The sequence below is a fragment of the Nyctereutes procyonoides genome, unplaced genomic scaffold, assembly GCF_905146905.1.
Source record: "Nyctereutes procyonoides isolate TBG_1078 unplaced genomic scaffold, NYPRO_anot_genome, whole genome shotgun sequence".
Lineage (NCBI taxonomy): Eukaryota > Metazoa > Chordata > Mammalia > Carnivora > Canidae > Nyctereutes > Nyctereutes procyonoides.
In genome coordinates, this window is record NW_026575146.1 from 30,678,091 (window position 1) to 30,684,433 (window position 6,343).

General features: G+C 42.2%; 1 pseudogene; it reads right to left on the minus strand.

Moving 5' to 3' along the window:
• Positions 1–2,523: 2,523 nt before the first annotated feature.
• On the minus strand, positions 2,524–4,649 carry LOC129499975 (60S acidic ribosomal protein P1-like; annotated as a pseudogene).
• Positions 4,650–6,343: the final 1,694 nt, after the last annotated feature.

Here is a 6,343-nt window from a genome sequence, read left to right on the forward strand (position 1 = left end):
TGGGGATGATAGGATCTGAGAATAGCAGAGGCCAGATGGCCAGGAGCAAGGCAGGCAGGATATTGAAGTGCAAGGCAGACAGATTAGAAGGCTCTGCTCAAGGAGCTTTGTGAAGCTACCTAATGGAAGATGGTGTTTCCAGAATGAGATTGACTGACAAGGAATAAGGGTCTTGCTTAATGACTCTTATCAATGACCTAGTCAAGATAGATCCTGAATAGATAAGCAGAAGATTAAAGTCTACCACCTTACTGGAGAATCATGATCTCTTAATCAGTTTACAGACTAGTTCTTAGACCCATAACCTACCCCTAACCTTACTGAAGTAATGGCAAGTTCCTATGAGGAAGGATCTTGCAACACCATGGAAAGTGTACACAGCAGTGTTCCCTCGTCTTTCTACAAAGGGGCCAATGGCCATTTACTCAAATATACATACACTGGGGAAAGTGGATTGTTGAAACAGGAATCTGAGTTGACTATGACACCGAAGGACCCAGAGTACCATCATGGATCCTCCTGTTAAAGAAGGGCCATACATGGGTCCAGAGTTCTAGGCTTAGGTCCATCTCAAAGTGGATCCACAGGGTTCGTGAAACCACCTTGCACTTATCTTCTGACTCTCCAAATTTATAATCAGCTTAGGTGTGCTTCACATTTGTGAAAACCCTCACAATAACTAGTAGGTAAAGAGCTGTTACAGTAGGAAAAAAAACAAGTGAATCCCTCCCTGAAATTTTTAAGGCAATGCATTTAAAATGTTATCACATCCCCGATAGAAAGGCAGAAATTGGTACCACCTTCAAAGACTTATGAGGTGAATGGATCATGGTCTTCATCAGCTCCATTTAATTCACCAGCCATGAAATGACTAAGGATAGAATGACTCAACCAGTTGATGCCAATCAGCCATTAAACACCACCTCTAAACATCATAACCAGATCTTGGAAAATCTCTTCCAGGATGGAGTGAATTTCATATGAGAAACAACTGGATATGAGTGGTACAGGGATGAGAATATCAGAGTTGCTGTTGGTGCCCTGCCAAGATCCCCTTATTACCAGTGCACTCATCCCACGGCTAGTGTGAGCCAATCGGCTAATGGCTCATAGCTGCTCCTTTACTTGGAAAACTGCTCTTGACCAAATGGGAATTACCTGTCTCGAGAGGTATTTTCAGTTGACTGCAATGAAACCTATTTTGAGGAGTCATCTCTTAGCATGAAAAAAAAAAAAAAAAAAAGAATGAATGAATGAAAAATGGTCATTTATTTCCGTGAAATAGAAACTAATTCATTTCTCTATTTAACAATAACCTCTTAGATTAGAACCAAGCATTGTGTCACCTGTTAGAGACTCAAGAGGGAAACAGACAATCTCCTGCCTTTTCAGAATTTAGGCTTCAGGCTCATATCTGAGTCTCCCTCAGTTTGGAAAGGTGAAAGCAGGGTATGCTCTGGACACAAGAGGGAGTAAACTGATGGCTTTCTGAAGGGCGGGTGATAGGAGTAGTTTTCCCTAGTTCAGGCAAAAGTGGGTGCACCATTTGCAGAGAGTTTTAAACAGTGATAAAAACCAACTAAAAGTCAGTAGGCACTTTATTACCCTCATGAGCTGGCAATCCTAAACAATGGCAGTGTCAATGTTCATCCCTACCCCCCATAGGCCCCTGAAGAGAATCCTAATGTTCCTTTTTTGGAAATCTCTAGATAATCTTAGATTCCCACGGAGATGGCAAAGGCTTAGCCTTTCTGCAAGGTGAGGGGTCCCAACAGCTTCCACCACCACTGTAGGAGTGGTTGGAAAGAGAATTTTAGAGCAACCCATCCCAAAATAACCTTAGGAGTCCCCACCCTTGAGCGTCCCCAGGAAAGCTTGGGTGGTTCTTTATCATTAGACCCTTGCTTCCATGTGGGTCTGGGGCAGGGAGTGAGGAGGGCTGGGCCAGCACTCAATGAATTTGCCTCATTATAAGCTTGTACATTTTATTTAGAGTGAGGATGCTTGGGAAAAGTAGGAGGGGGACGAATGAAAAGGGAGGAAAGAATCAAACCCCTTCTGCAAGTCAGAGGAGTTGGACTTCTGCGGGCTCTGAGAGAAGAGTTGATCTCTTAACCTGAGCTGGCAAAGATTTAAAGTCACTTATTCTGGCAAGGAAGGTCAAAAGACCGACTGTTCATTCCTAGGGATTTGGAGGTAGTAGGTTGCTTAGATTTTGTCAGTGAAAAGAGATAATTAAGGTTCTGAACAACTAGAGACTTCTTTCTATTCGGTGAGCTGACAAAACAAGGCTAAGAGTTTTAAAACCTTTAGAATGTAGCTGAAGAATTAATGTTCTCCCATCCACAGTAGTCATGGGAATGGGATAAAAAATGAAAAAAATGACCAAATGTGTTACTTTTCAAACATGAATTTCATTATGCTCTCATTTGGTAGAGAGCATTGTACTCAATTAAGAGAGATTTAAATAATATGGATTATATTTTATGTGTCAGGTAAACTTTTCATGCATGAAACTTTTCTTTAGGAGCCTAGGAATAAGAACAAACGGAAATCAAAAGGTTACTTGGTGAAACTTAGTAGTGACCTGCACAATCCACACGCAGCTATTTAAATTTATAAAAATTTAAAAAAAAGCTGATCGGTTGCTCTAGCCACATTTTAAAAAATATTTTTGTTTTAAAATATTTTAAGGCTCACACAGAAGTTGCAGGAAGAGTACAGGGAGTTCCCATGGACCTTCTCCCAATTTCCCCCAATAATATCTTACATACCAGAGCATAGTTATCAGAGCCAACCAATTGATGGCAGTACCATACTATTATCTAAACTACAGACATTTTGGGGATTGTTACCAGTTTTAATATGCACATTTTTGGTAGGTGCATAGTTTTTTTTTTTTTAATATTGTATTCATTCACTCGAGACAGAGAGAGAGAGGCAGAGACACAGGCAGAGGGAGAAGCAAGCTCCATGCAGGGAGCCCGACCTGAGACTCGATCCTGGGTCTCCAGGGTCAGGCCCTGGGCTGAAGGCAGAGCCAAACCACTGAACCACCCGGGCTGCCCAGGGGGGTGCATAGTTCTATGAAATTTTATCATGTATATAGATTGGTGTAACCATGATTATCATCAAGATTATCCTCAACTGTTTCATCACCTCTAATAGTCACATCCTTCCCTCGGACCTGAACCCTGGGCAAACATGATTCTTCAGTGTAATTTTGTCATTTTGAGAATGTAACATGGATATAATTGGCCTTTCATCAGGCAGCATAATGCCCTGGAAATCCATCAAGTTGTTGCCACAGGCTGCATGGCTTATTAAAAACCAGAAATATATTTCTTATCATTCTGGAGGCTGGGAATCCTAAGACCAAGGTGTGTACAGATTGGGAGCCCACTTTCTGGTTCATGGAAAACCGTCTTTTCCTTATGTTCTCACATGCTGGAAGGGGGTAACAAGGTTCTTTGGGTTCTCTTTTATAATGGCGTTGGTTCTGTTCATGAGAACTCCAGCCTCATGACCTACTCACCTCTGAAAGGCTCCACCTCCAAATACTCTCACAGTGGGCATCAGAATTTAACCTATGAGTTTGAAAGGCAGCGTCCACATTCCGTCTACTGCAACGGAGGTACTATAATTTGTTTACCCATCCACCTGCTAAAAGACATTTAAGTGGTTCTCAGTTTTTGATTTACAAATAAAGCTGCTATACACATTCATGGCCAGATTTTGTGCTGAATTTTTTTGGCTGCTGGTTTATCAGCTACTAAGAGAAGCCCTAGCTATAACGGCGGGTTTGTCTATTTCTCCTCCCAGTTTTGCCATTTTTGCTGCATATTTTTGCCAGTTCTGCTGCTAAGAACATACCTGCTTAGGAGTGTTATATGTTCTTAGGTAATTGAGCCTTCTTATAGTTTTATAATGCCACTTTTTGCCCTTGCTAATTTTCTTTGCTCTGAAGTCTGTTTTGCCTAATATTAATATAGACACTTCAGCTTCCTATTGATTAATGTGTGCACAATATATATTTTTCTGTTCTTTTTTCTTTAAGATTTGATTTATTTATTCATGAGACACACAGAGAGAGGCAGACACAGGCAGAGGGAGGAGCAGGTTTCCTACAGGGAGCCCCATGTGGGACTTGATCCCAGGACCCCAGGAATCCAGGATCACAACCTGAGCCAAAGGCAGATGCTCAACCACTGAGCCACCTGGGTGCCCAAAGAGCCCAGGTTTTTATTGAACAGGTTACAGAAGAGGTTTTAGTCAGAAAGATCAAAGCCAAAAAAAAAAAAAGAAAAGAAAAGAAAGATCAAAGCCCATGTCATCATCAGACTCCCCTGATTCTTCTTTCTTTGCTTTCACTTGCTTCTCCTCAGCTGGGGCAGCAGTGACCGAGGGAGCAGGACCTCCTGCTGGTGCAGCGCCGGCTGCTCAGGCAGGACCACCAGCCCCTACGTTGCAGATGGGCCTCCCAATATTGACATTGGCCGGGGCTTTGCAAACAAGCCCAGTCAGAAGAATTCCACATTTGCACCCACTGCTTTCATGAGCACGTTGATCTTATCCTCCATGACTGGCACCTCATCATCTTGCAGGGTGAGGGCTGAGTTCATGCAGGCATGCCCCCAGACAGAGGCCATGGGGCCAGCGAGTGACCACTGAGGGATGAAGTGAAGCTTCCTTGCTAGGATAGACCACTTCCGTGGCGACTGAGGAAAGGGGGCCAAGCCATTTACTTTTAGAGTAATTAATGATATGTTAGAATTTAGGTCGGCTGTTTTGTTGTTTTCTGTTTGTTCCCACTGCTTTTTGTTTCAGTTTTCCCTTTCATGCACTGCTGTTGGAGTGTTTCTGTGACAGTTGCTTGAAAACCTTGTCATTTAATTCCAACCTCTGTGTGATCTTGGCATGGCATATGTTATTGTCTTTTCTCATTTGAGTTATGGTTTTTCTGGTTCTTGGTATCATGAATGATTTTGGATTGATTCCTGAACATTTTGAGTCTTATGTTAAAAGAATCAAGTTTCTTTTTAAGTCATCTATTTTAGCAAGCAATCAACCCTGAACATGTCTCAACTCAGTTTTGTGGACTGTGATTTGAATGTCAACTTAGCTTCAAAACCTTTGTAGTGTTATTCTGGTCTCCCTCACCTGTGTGCATCCCAGAGTCCAATCTGAAAATGTGGTGTTGCACACCATATTTTAGTTTTGTAAGTGTTTGCTGTGTTTTTTTTGGCAGGTTTCATGCATATGAGCCATTTTTTTGGGGGGGGGGGCAAGCAATCCAGGACCTTAATCATAGAATTAAAGGAACCCTTTTTTCTACCTTATTCCTCTCCATAATTCTCCCCCCAAGTCTCTAGTGTGTTGTCACTGCTTAGTGCCACCCAAGCCACATACATCTAGCGAATTCTGTGTTGGACAGTGCCGATTCAGAAAATTTCCATCATCTCAGAAAGTTCTAGTTTAGAGGGCTGGTATAGATAAACATCTTCCTCTTCATGACCTTAAATCATTCCTGCCTCTCTTAAAGATGATGAATATAGAAAGAAACAAAAGTAAAAACTAGGAGGAGGAGGTGAGAAAAAAAGAATTTCAAAACTCAAAGATTAAAAAAAAGTGGTAATGAGAAAAGAGAGCAGAGAGATATTGGAAATACCCAAATGAAGTAAATCTTAATTTAAAAAAAAAAAAAAAAAGGGGCAGAGCAAGCTCCCAAACACAGGCTTTCCTTGAGAGTCTGTGTACTTAGCTTCACGTGCCAGAGACCAGGATGTCTTCTCAAAGCTGTGTTTCAAAAGCATAGGTTTGAGGTTCAGTCGCCATTCCCTTGGCCTCATTCTCTGCAGTAAAAGAGATATTTGCCAAAGGAATCTTAGAGAGCAACAGCCACTTCAAAACAATGTGGAATTTGGGGATCCCTGGGTGATTCCGTGGTTTAGCGCCTACCTTCAGCCGAGGGCATGATCCTGGAGACTCGGGGTCAAGTCCCACATTGGGCTCCGCACATGGAGCCTGCTTCTCCCTCTGCCTGTGTCTCTCTCTCTCTCTCTCTCTCTCTCTCTCTGTGTGTCTCTCATGAATGAATAAATAAAATCTTTTTTAAAAATGTGGAATTCAAATGCTACTTCCAAATAATGTGCACCCAAAAAACACACACTTGGGTGTGGCAAATTACTGAATATCAACCCCCCATAGGGATTTCCAGTTATGGGATCCTCACACCTGTCCAGGCCTTGACGAGATGCAACTCAGTGCTCTTCTGGTCCCTGGAGAAGAAACATTGGGGATCTCTGCCCTGTTCATCCTTTAGTTTGATGGTCAAAAGAGAGAA